At 47.4% G+C, this 12,703-nt stretch overlaps 1 protein-coding gene across 6 annotated transcripts in view; it reads left to right on the top strand.

Moving 5' to 3' along the window:
* SLC25A25 (solute carrier family 25 member 25) overlaps nt 1-12,703 on the top strand; it is a 53,761-nt gene that overhangs the window by 4,742 nt on the left and 36,316 nt on the right. The window contains exon 1 of one of the 6 annotated variants that reach the window (XM_053282309.1): nt 5,386-5,669. The exons of 3 other annotated variants lie outside the window; for them this stretch is intronic. The gene's annotated coding sequence lies outside the window, so the exon portion shown is untranslated. Of the gene's footprint in view, nt 1-5,385; nt 5,670-12,703 lie in introns of those variants that run through there. 2 more of the 6 variants (XM_053282310.1, XM_053282312.1) reach the window with 2 other exon arrangements.

The raw sequence follows: 12,703 nt of genomic DNA, 5'->3' as shown, positions 1-12,703 counted from the left end.
GCTTGGGCTATTGCTAACCAACTAGAACTTGTAACATGGACAAACGTGTGTGTGTGTGTGTTTTGGGGGGTCACTCCTCTGTAGCACAGGGGCAGGTAACACTGAGAACTCCAGCTGTTGAACTACAACTCCCATCATTCCCAGTGACTATCTATAGCTTCTCCAATCTATGTGGCAAATCCACCTCTCTAGAACGGCGCCACTTTCCTTCCCCCAGAGACTTCCCCAAGTCTTATGCTGGGCCTCCTACACCATATGTGGGGTTGTACAAGACAGAACGCTGTCGCATCCTGGAACGGATCAGAACTGTTCCACATGGCGCTGTGAAGGGAGTAATTATTCAACAAGGCTCAGGAGAGATGGGCATGTCTAAGATCTCTGTAGATCAAGGGGTCCTGGCTGCCCTCTCTGGGATCTCTAAAGAATGTAGAGCAGCGAGCTTCTCTATTTTTTCAAGTGGGGGCTGCTTTGGCAAAAAGCAAAAAAAGAAAAGAAAAGAGCCAGCGTGGTGTAGTAGTTAGAGTGCTGGACTAGGGCTGGGGAGACCCGAGTTCCAATCCCCATTCAGCCATGAGACTAGCTGGGTGACTCTGGGCTAGCACTTCTCTCTCTCAGCCTAACCTACTTCACAGGGTTGTTGTGAGAAGAAACTCAGGTATGTAGTACACCACTCTGGGCTCCTGGGAGGAAGAGCGGGATATAAGATGTAATAAATAAATAAATAAATGAAAAGCCTTCAAGGTGAGAGCCTTCCCCCACTGTGCTGACTTCTACGCAACGCTGTGCTTCCCTCAATGCTGGGAGGGCCCTTTAAGAGTGATCGAGCCCTTGAGAGCTCCAGGAGGAAAGTGCTAGGAAGGGCTACATTTCCCAGCACTCCATGCATGCCTTCCAAGATGGCTTTGTTTCCCTTAAAAGACCTCCCCCCCCCCCCGCTGCAATGCTGAGCACAACACTGCACAGTAAAAACTCTCATCTTTGCATGGTGCTGGGGGATTGTGCCGAGTTTTCAGCTTTGGCCAAAACATTGCACAGGCCCCATAAACAGTTAGCTGGGGCTGCACTCAGGATTTCTGGCGGCCACCACTGGTCCCTGGGGCTTACAGGGTGACTCGCAAGGAACGGCTCAACTTCCCTCTCACTGATGTGCGATACTACGGTAGCACACCTGTGAGTGAAATGTGGTGTGGAAGCAGATGTGGCCTGGGAAAACACTTGTACAATATGCGGGGAGGAGAGCTGTGGTGGTGAGCACGAATTGCCCCCCTTGCTCTGCATTTGGGTGGGTGACTACACGTGAGTGCTGTCTGCTGTAGGATGCCCCCCTTAGGGGATGGGGGCTGTAGCTCAATGGTAGAGCACCTGCTTGGCATGCAGAAGGCCCCAGGTTAGGGAGCATCCCCAGACAGGACCAAGAGAAGCTCCTGCCGGGAACCTTGGAGAGCTGCTGCCAATCGGTGTGGACAACACTGAGCTAGATACACCAAAGGTCTGACTCGGTATAAGGCAGCTCCCTATGTTCCTGCGGGGTGGGGATTAGGACTTGCGGAGGGATCTTGATTCGTATCGAATCAGGTAGATTCTGGCTCTGTGAAGTAAGGGAAGATGGATTTATGGGAGTTCTTGAACTTGAAAGGGTTAGCTTAGCTTGCGCTATACCAGTTTGCTTCATCCAGAAAGCTTATACTTGGCACAAAGTACAGCTCAGGTGTTCAGAGTGCTTCATGCGAGAGAGAAGAACTGGTTTTGTGGTAGCAAGAATGGATTGTCCCTTTGCTAAGCAGGTTCTGCCCTAATTTGCCTTTGAAAAGGAGACTCCCATGTGTGAGCCCTGTAAAGTCTTCCCCTTCGGGGCTGCTTGAGGAAGAGCATCTGCATGTTTGCATGCAGAAGGTTCCGAGTTCTTGCCCTGGCATTTCCGAGGTAGAGCTGAGAGACTCCTGCCTGCCGGCCCGCCAGTCAGTGTAGACAAGACTGCTGTAGATGGACCAGTGGTCTGACTCTGTCTATGGCAGCTCCCTGTGTACATGGCTGGACTAATGTAGCTTGCACCGGCGAGATGCAAATACAGGAGACTCGCACGAACCTTTCAGCTCCTGCTAGTCCCAGAAAAGCTTGGCTCGTGCTGATTTCTGGCTGCCTCGGCCCACGGCAAGTAGGCGGCATTCATTGCTGCCTTCCAATTTCCGGCTTGCTGTCGTGCCCCTGGTGTGTTCGTGGATCACCTCTGAAGTCAAATCCAGGCGGAATCATTCTTGTCTGAGCTAGCACAGCTGGAAGGCCGCCCACCCAAAGCATGTTCTCGTGTGAGCGGACTCCATGCTTTCTGCAAAGAAATTGAAGCAACAGTGATGGGGAAAGTGCAGGTGTGGGGAATGCTTAGGCAGCTTTTGAAGACAGTTCTGAAGGAAGGGCATAGTGTGCAGACAGCCATAAACCTGTCCAACCTTTTTGGAGGAACATAGGAAGCTGCCTTGTGAGTCCATCTAGCTTTGGAATTGTCTACCCTGACGGGCAGCAGCTTTCCAAGGTTTCAGGCAGGAACTTCTCTCTGCTTTACCTGGAGATGCTGCCCAGGATTGGATCTGGGATCTTCTGCATGCAAAGCAAGTGCCCTACCACTGATCTAGGGCCCCATTCCCTAAGGTAGGGCTGCTCAACTTTGGCCCTTCTGCAGATGTTGGCCTACAGTTCCCATAACCCCTGGCTTTTGGGCACTGTGGCTGGGGAGTATGGGAGTTGTAGTCTAGAAACAGCTGGGTGAGGAGGTTGAGCAGGCCTACCCTAAGGGAACTATCCCATAGCAGACAGCGTCCACATGCTGCCACCCATCCAAATAAAAACTAGGGAATACCCTGCTTAGCAAAGGGGCCAACTCGGACCTGCTACCACAGGGCCAGATCTCCTCCCCAGATCCATACGATGGTAAGGAATAGATCCTCTTCTGTTCGCTTTTGAAAATTACATTCAGGTATGAATGCTTGTTGTTACATTAGGATGGTATCTTTTGCCATTCTGTATGGGAGCGTTTCTCTGTTGGTTTTGCGTGCCCGGCCACTGTTGCCTGTTGTGCTCATGTTGACGATGAGGCCAGCTTCGGACTCTAGTGGGTGCTGTGGCTGTGCCAGTTAGAGCCTGATGCCGCGGATGTTTCCGACAAACGTGATCCTTGAGCAACATTAGCCCTGCATGAAGTTCGCATTTATTATTTAGCTCTGTTTACTCTGCCTACCAAGCAGCTAATTTCTGTGCACTTCTCTTCTAGAAGAGCACACTAATTGGCTGATTGGTAGGCAGAATCGTATGTACTTAAAACTGGAGTGCTGACTCTAAGCCAGTTGCAGAGATTGAGTAGTTACTGTGCATAAAATAGGAGATAAAGATGGCCCATGTGGATCAGCGGATGGTCTATGGGAAGAGAGCTGGTCTTGTGCTAACAAGCATGACTAGTCGCCTTGCTAAGCAGGGTCTACTAGGGTTTGCATTTGAATGGCAGAAGACATGTGTGAGCCCTGTAAGATATTCCCCTTTAGGGGGTGGGGTTGCTCTGGGAAGAATACTTGCCTGCTGGCATGCAGAAGGTTCCAAGTTTCTTCCCTGACATCTCCAGGTAGGACTAGGAGAGACTCCTGCCTGCAACCTTGGAGAAGCCGCTGCCAGTCTGTGTAGGCTATACTGAACGAGATGGACCAATGGTCTGACTCAGTATATGGCAGCTTCCTATGTACCAAATGTTTGAAAAACCCACGGACCTGGTGTTTATATATATTTAAAAGCTAATCCATTTTTGTCCATCATGATTTCCTTTTGCTATTTTTATTTGGTGCTGCTTTGTATCTTTATTTCCACAGTTACTCTCAGCTGGCATCAGATGCCATATAATAATTTGCTCTGTGGGAGCAAGAAGTTGGGTTTGGAGATTTAGTAGTTCAACCCCGAGTTGGTTTTGGTTAAGCAGCTTCGGGGTTAATATGAGTAATATTCTTGACTGTTGGTCTCCTAGAACTGACTCTGTGTTTGATCTGGTTAAGGAATCTTCTTTCTTTTTGCAGCCTAGTGAACTACAAAGCTGGAATTGCATATAGAAAGTGTGTGTTTGCATGTGTAATTATGAGTGGGTGCAAACTTCTGGACAACTCATATATGTCCACAAAGCCTGCATTTGAGCAAGCTATCCTTAAGTCCATGCAGCTGATGTGGTGTTGAACTGTTTCCATATACACAAGTCTTCAGCCAGTTCTTGATGTGAATAATATTTGAGTTGGCCAGAATACTCTTTGCGTCATACATACCTCTGTTTTGCTTTCTCTTTCACAGTGATCAAACATTGACGTAAATACAAAGAGAGAGGCTTAAAGGTAATCTCCACCAGTGTTCGATCTAATTTCTTTCATCTGTGTGTGGAATGAGTTTTGTTCTGGGCGGCAGTATCAAGCAGCGTGCGCACATATGCGTTCAGAGTGGGGCCTTCCAGATTCATCCTGAGTGGGATCTGAAATTAACCCAGCGGACATCAAAAAATGTGTGAGGGTGTTCACACACACGCCTTAGAGGGAACACTGGTCTCCACATGAAAACAGTGTGTGCGCGCGCATGTACATACTCATGCTCATTCAATACCATTAACAGAGCTAAGAGGCATGTTTGAAACAGCTATTCTTTTCTGTTAAGCAGGGGGAGAGCAACTGGCCATATCCAGCCCCAGCACACCATCCCTCCAGTGTTCCCTCTAAGGCGTGCACACGTCCCTGCACTCACAAGTATTTTGATGTCCGCTCAGTAAATTTTAGAGCCTGCTCAGGTTGAACCAGGAAGGCCCCATTCTGAATGCATGTGTGCACACACTGCCTTGATACTCCTGCCCAGAAAAACTCATTCCACACACAGATGAGAAAAATTGGAGAGAACACTGCATCCCTCCAGTGGTGGTTGCTGGTGTCTATCTTGTGTTTATGTTTAGACTGTGAGCCCTTTGGGGACAAACAAGTATCTCTGTTGTTCATTTTATTATGTAAACCACTTGGAGAACTTAAGTTGATATTTATAGTAGTGGTGAGTGACTGTTTCTGGTGTGAGTAACTACGGACATGTTGAGTCTTGCTAAACTTAGATTGCCATATCTGCCTGTCGCTCTCATCTCAATGTTGGGTTAGTGTGACATGTTTCCCTTTCTACTTGTGCTGAATCCTCACCTAGCTTTTCATCTCTTCTCTTGTAGAGTCTGTCATCTCTCCCCCCATTCTCTCTCTTGGCCTCCTCTGTATCAGCTGTCTAGATTCCAACTTGTGAGCTCTGCTACTTGTCGCCTCACGTGTACAAAGAAGTGCGACCAACTTGCTCCCACCACAAGCAACCGCTGCCGGTGTTTCTCAGAGCTCCAGTTCAAAATGTTGCATCTGTGCTCAAATTCATTTGTCGACGTCTTCAGCTGATGGCAAAGGAGTTGTCGCTTCTGTCTTGCCACTTCTGCAGCTGATGGCTCTCAACAGATGAGGTGTTGGCTGCACTGAGGTCCATCTCTGTGTCTGTAAACCTGTCTTGACTTAAGCATTTCCCTCTCGATTGGAGTATTCCTCTGCGAAATGTTGGGGCTGCGGTTGTGAGATGCTGTAGGCTCACGGTGTACCAGTGGAAAGTTGTATAGGGTGTATGGGTCATCCACGGAACAGGTAAGAAACCATGAGGAATTAGAGCGCTGGATTGCTTTCAAAAGGAAACTGTTAATCTGAATATTGACAGTTATTTATGATACAGCCACCTAATGGCACAGTGGGGAAGCAACCTGCCTAGAGAGCAGGAGGCTGTTGGTTTGAATCCCTGCTAGTGTGTTGCCCAGAATATGTGAAGTTCCTATATTGGGCAGCAGCAATATAGGAAGATGCTGAAAGGCATCATATCATACTGTGTGGGAGAAGGCAATAGTAAATCCCTCCTGTATTCTACCAAGAAAACCACATGGCTCTGTGGTCGCCAGGAGTCTGCACCGACTTGATGGCACAACCTTTTATGATGATACAGCATGATTTATTAAACTACTATCATTTAAAGTATGCTGGTCGTAAACCCAAAATGGTGTCCCAGTGACTGTATTTACCTGAATCCAAGACTAGTTTTTACGAAGTTATTTGATATTAGCAGTCAGGAGGCCATCTTGAATGTAAACGCCTGATCCTTTTGAGCAGAGGCAAGTACAACCTATATTGAACTTCTTTTTTTCAAGGGAGTCAACTTAAATAAGGGAGGAGAGCTGGTCTTGTGGTAGCAAACATGACTTGTCCCTTTATCTAAGCAGGGTCCACCCTGGTTTTATATGTATTGTGTCCCTTGGGGGACAGGGATCCATCTTATTTATTTGTTGGTTCTTTATGTTAACTGCTTTGGAAACGTTTGTTGAAAAGCGGTATATAAATATTTGTTGTTGTTGTTGTTGAATTGGAGAATAGATGTGTGAGCACTGGAAGATATTCCCCTCAGGGGATGGAGCCGCTCTGGGAAAAGCAGAAGGTTCCAAGTCCCCTCCCTGGCAGCATCTCCAAGAGAGAGCTAAGAGAGATCCCTGCCTGCAGTCTTGGAGAAGCTGCTGCCAATCTGTGTAGACAATACTGAGCGAGAGGGACCAAGCGTCTGACTCAGTATATGGCAGCTTCCTATGTCCCTAAATTCAGGGTTGACTTTGATTTGGGTAAATAAGGAAGGGTATGTGGCATTTGTGACTGACTTCTACTGGATCATTGAATTAACATATGAATGTTTTGCAGTCTGAATAGTTGAATCTTTAGAGGTAGCAGTTAAAACATGTCTACTTGAATTCCTCCCCCCAACTTACTAGTACTTCATTTTTATGCTGTTTTAATTAAATTCTGGAAGTACACGTGACCCAATTTCAACTCAGTTGAAAAGCATCATTTGGGCATCAGGAACGTAATTTAGATGTAAATGAGGTGCCATTCTGCTTTGAATACCAGTGGTGGTCTGCCTTGTTTACCGGTTACATGGTGGCATTCCATTTGTGACCAGTCTGCAGTGCTAGAACTGGTATCATGTGAACTCATGAGGAGAGCTGGTCTTATGGTAGCAAGCATGCGTGGTCCCCTTTGCTAAACAGGGTCTGCTCTGGTTGCATTTGAATGGCAAGCTACATGTGAGCACTGTAAGTTCCTTTCAGGAGAGGGATCCACTTTGGGGAGAGCAGAAGGTCCCAAGTTCCCTCCCTGGCAGCATCTCCAAGATAGGGCTGAGGGAGACTCCTGCCTGCAACCTTGGAGAAGCCGCTGCCAGTCTGTGTAGACAATACTGGGCTAGGTGGACCAAGGGTCTGACTCCGTATATGGCAGCTTCCTATGACCCTTGGGAATCGCTTATGTTGCTGAACATAGGAAGCTGCCTTATACTGTGTCAGATGATTGGTTGACCTAGCGTCGTATTGTCTACCCTGACTGGCAGTAGCTTCCCAAAATGACAGGCAGCAGTCTTCGCAACCCTACCCAGAGATGCTGCCGGGGGGTGAACCTGGCTCCTTCTGCATGCAAACATGCAGATGCTCTTCCACAGAGCTTCAGCCCCATCCCCTAAGGCAGGGCTGCACAACTCCAGCTCTTGTAGGGCTAAAACTCCCACCATTCCTGACTGTTGGGCACTGTGGCTGGGGATGATGGGAATTGTAGTCCAACAATAGCTGGAAGACGGAAGTTGTGCAGCCCTCCTCTAAGGGAAATACACATAGTCACCAGTTCAGATGCAAACAAGGATGGACCCTGCTTAGCTCTCTAAGGCAGGGCCAGCTCTCTACCCGAGCGCATGAAGCTCCCGTATGCTGAGCCAGATCACAAGCCTGTCTAACCCATTATTGTTGACGCTTGATGGGCAGCGGCTCTCCAAACCGCAGGCCGAGGTCTTTGCCAGGTCTGTTTCTTGACATCTATTCATCTGGAGATGTTGGGGACTTGAGGCCTCTTACACAACTGATATGCCGGGATTCTTGGTAAACGATGGTGCATGTTGCTATTTTGCCTGTTGGCTCAGGAGAGCCAGTTGTGTGGCTCCTGGAGTAAAGCAGCACTACACGAGCAGGATAAAAAGGGAAATACCGCAACGGTCATGAAAGACTGAAGACCCTTGAGAGAGCGAGCACATGTGCTGCGATGGTCATGCACACACTTGATGGGGCGAAATGTACTTGATGCCTGGCACACGTCTGTCATGGCAGCTGCATTGCTGGGCCGCTGAAAGACCTGGCGGGACTCTGCAAAGGAGCTAGGCTGTGGGTTATGACAGATGCATGGCAGGGGAATTGCTTGGCACGGCAGACATGCTGGCTAGTTGAGCAACAGGATTCTGGAGGCTGTTGCCTTGTTAAATCTTGTGTTGTGTCTGGCTGGAGACTGCATTTCGGATAAGAGCCCCAGGCCCTGCAACTGATGACTATTATATCGCGTGTCTTGGAAGAGGCAGAGAAAGAGCTCTTGAGTCCCTCTTGGAAGTCCTCGGCCTCTTTTGTCCTAAAGTCTTTTGGTGATTAGGCAAAAACTGGTGAACTTAATGGATCCATATGGGTGTATGAAGGTTCTCATGGAAATGTAGGTTCTTGGAAGGAAGGATGCTGATACTCAATAGTGGAGGCAACTTGTTAATGCAGAGTGTGCTGATATGTGGCATAGCAAAGACTTCTCGGTTGGGAACGGGGTTGTAACTTGGTGCTTGTTGGGCAGAAGGTCTCAAATCAGTCTGCCATGCCCAGTCTAAGGGATCTTGGGTAGCAAGTGAAAGGAAAAGGACTTGCTGCTGAGATGTTTGAGAAGAGGGGCTGTGTAACTCATAGGAACATAGGAAGCTGCCTTCTACTGAGTCAGACCCTTGGTCCATCTAGCTCAGTATTGTCTACACAGACTGGCAGCAGCTTCTCCAAGGTTGCAGGCAGGAATCTCTCTCTGCCTTATCTTGGAGATGCTGCCAGAGAGGGAACTTGGAAACTTTGTTACAGACCAGGCCTGATCCATATACTAAATATGCTCATTAGCTAGTATATAAAAACAGGTCTGGACCATAATGTCATCAAGTTCTTTTATATCAGTGACCATGTGTGATCTGGATTGCAAAGAAGGAAGGAGATCAAACTAGTCCTCAAAGAGGTTCAATGGACTTTATTGAGTATAAAAAAGAAAACTAACAACATGATCTAGCAAAGCAGAAAGCAGAACCCTCTATCAATTTTAGCAACAGTATTTAAACAGAACATCCTAACCAGTACCAATATTCACTGTGTGCCTAACTAAATTATGTGTGTGTAATTAAATCTTCCTAGATTCTAATACACTTCAGATACAGGCAGAAAAGAGGGGTGGGTGGGTTTGAGAGAGGCTGGCGGGCATGGTTTGGGGGTGATTCGTGGCGGGGGGGAAGGGGGAGGAGAAGGGAGCAGGGAAAAGATGGAGGGGAATCCAAGCAGCATATTTACCCAGGAACCGAGGCTGGAGAGAGAAGAATCACTTCAGTTGAAGAAGTGAGGCGCTGGCGGAGACAGGAGCTGTGCAGTTGCTTCAGATCAGGCAGCTAGGGCAGCAGAACTCAGGCATTGCTGTAGTTTCTGTTCATGAACAGAGTTCCTACTTGGCCCTGTGGCTTTAGCAGCAAACTCTGGGATCTTGTGAGCAGCTTTGCTGTAGGCAAAGATTGCTAACTCTCTGTCTCAAAAAGCCTCATTCTTATAGTGATTTTCTCTTTGATCCTTGAATAGAATCTATTCAAGATCTCCTCTTTTCCTGGATGTCCAAAAGGTGATAACTTGCTGGTACCTTCTGAATAAAATCTTAATTATTCAGGATATCCGCTAGTCCAGCGATATCTCTGGATCTCATCATCTGTAAACTCTGTGCCCTTCAGGAAGGGGGGGGACATTGCCCACAGCAAATCTGCATATTTGCCAGTCAAAAAGGTGTTAAGAAGTCAAGAATTAGTAAGGGGATTCAGGATATTCTGTGTGAGACAGCAATTACATATGTACCTTTATCCAGTGTTTTTCTTGTAATTGAAAACAAGAGAATATTTAGAGGAACATACATGTGTGTGAGACTTGTAGCATTAGTGAGGTGAGAATTAAAGTCTACAAGCATTATCTCTGTATCCATTTGGCTATGTTGAACTTCCATGGAGACAATACAGTTAATTACTGACAAGGATTTAACACTGACTTTTTGTAACAAGAAAGGAGGGGGGGGGGAATCAGCCCCCCTGGCAGACTCTTCCATAGACATAGTGAGTCAGATGCATTTTGCATATGGATTGTAGCATTCAGCATTCAGGCCTGGCTATTGTGTTCTCTTGCATATCCCATTTTAACAACACAATGCCAGGTTCCCCCTCTCTTCGCAGAGCAGGGAACAGTATGCCAGAGTTCAGGTTTCATTTCATTTCTTGATATAAAATTGAGTCAGATACAGGCCTATATTTCTGAGTTGGTACCTTTTGGTTCTGTTGGGTTATGACCGTTCACAACACCTTCTGCTCTTCCCAGAGTGGCTCCATCCCCTGAGGGGAATATCTTACAGTGCTCACACTTGTAGTCTCCCATGTAGATGCAAATCAGGGCAGACCCTGCTTAGCAAAGGAGACAATTCATGCTTGCTACCACAAGACCAGCTCTCCTCGCTTCAGTAGTGGAATACACTCCTTGTCTGCAGAGAGTCCCAGATTCAATCCCTAGCTTAAACTTGAGCACCTCTAGGCTGGGCCATTCGTGTTCAATGCCCTTTCTTCTTGGCTTGCTCTCCCTTCCCTTTCCAAATTATAGGTTCCCTGCCTTCTTGCAGCAGTACTTGCTAGTAATGATACCAAGCAACGGTGACTACCTGGCCTTGTCTATTCCACCAAATCGGTAAATGCAGGTTATTGGTTCCGTGTGATTTTCGCACACGGAACAAAATAAGACTTTGACAGCTTAAATGGTCTCACCATCCCGGCACGCCTGATTCCAGCCTGAAGTTGGTGGAATGTAATTGGAATGCCTAATACCCAGCGTAACTTCCTGCAGGGCCGGAAGAACAATCCGTCACCTGCATGGAAAACAAAGACTGCTTGCCCATGACTTGTAAGTTAGTCATGAAGAGTGCTTCCCTGGGAGACGCTTTAGTTTTCACTGAGGTGGTTAAACTGGGTCTGGAGCTGTGCCATTTTCTAAAACAGGTGGAGGTATTTTATCTACCAATTTTTTTTTTTAATTGCTCCACATTGGGAAAATGAGGAAGTGAGGGGGAAGGGAACTTTCCTACCTCCCTTCCTGTTGTTCTAGTTCAGGCCTTGCCCAATTTTATTGGGATCTCAGAGGCAAGCAATAGCTACTTGACAAAATTTCCCAGATTTAATGACAGACATTGGGGGAGGTAAAGGGGGTTCCTCTTTATCCCCTTTCCAAGTAACATATTGGAACAGAAAGTTTATTTGTCTGGGGCAAATTAAGATTTTATTCAGTAACGCTACCTCTGAATAGCCTAGTCTAAGTGCTGCAGTTAAATTTTTATGGCCTGTGGCTCCCTGGCGCCTGGGATTTGTTAAGCCCTGTCCTAGGTAGGGCTGGGAGAGGCTCCTGCCTGACACCTTGGAGAGCTGCTGCCAGTCAGTGTAAACAATCCTGAGCTAGATGGACCAAGGGTCTGACTCCGTATAAGGCAGCATCCTATGTAGGTCTTAATCTTCTATCTAAAATAATTGACACAGGTAACCCTGAGAATCTGTCTAGGGCTAACTACCAAGGAAGACTTATATTTGGAACCACTTTAGACAACACAGGCAGTGCTAGAGGAAGCCTGACTGACTCATTGCTGGGTGAGCCTCCTGCTTTGCATATTTCACTGGAATTTCAGGTTGTTGGTACTTCCTCCCTTGAACTTGTGTGGAAGTCACAAACAAGCCATGTTCAGTTCTTTGAATGTCAGATGCTAGAGGAAGATTAGCTGGACAGCAGTATGCTACTGAGCAACCCTGAGGACTTGAAGCGATCACTTAGTAGGCTAGTTCACATGATCGGAGAATCGGTAGGACAAGCACCCTAACCAAATTGGAGCGTACTACCCAAATCGGCACACTCCCTGTCATGTGACAGTTTGCAAGTGGAAAAGCAAGGGAGGCGTGGGCCACGATGGCTAAGTGCCATCAGAGTAGGAGGGCTCTGTCCTACCAAACATTGGGAGCTGCCTTATTCAGAGTCACACCCTTGGACCAACTAGCTCAGCATTGTCTGCACAGACCGGCAGCGGCTTCTCCAAGGTTGCAGGCAGGAGTGTCTCTCAGCCCTATCTTGGAGATGCTGCCAGGGAGGGAACTTGGGACCTCATGTGCACAAAGCAGATATCCACTGAGCTACAGCCCCAGCCCCAACCCTGAGTAGCTCTATCCAGCTCTCTGATGAGGTAGAGGCAGTACCAGCAACTTGAAATTCTAGCGGAATATGCAGAGCAGGAGGTCCACCCAGCAGTGAGTCAGATGATCACTACCCTATCTCTTTTTTTATTTGCACATGATCACAAAACAGGAGTGCGTACAGCTCCAAAACTTGTCTCGCCCAATTTCTGATGGTGAGTAACTGCACCGGGAATGCTTGTCTTAACTTTGTGCATTTTGTAAGTCTGGCGATGTTCGGGCTGTTGGCCACAGTGTTCCCTCTAACAGGGATTCCCAGATGTTGACTACAACTCCCATCACCCCCAAGCAA

This window comes from Hemicordylus capensis, chromosome 17, assembly GCF_027244095.1.
Source record: "Hemicordylus capensis ecotype Gifberg chromosome 17, rHemCap1.1.pri, whole genome shotgun sequence".
NCBI classification, from domain to species: domain Eukaryota; kingdom Metazoa; phylum Chordata; class Lepidosauria; order Squamata; family Cordylidae; genus Hemicordylus; species Hemicordylus capensis.
Note: the sequence above shows the minus strand (reverse complement) of the source record. Positions and strands in the feature narration are given on the sequence as shown.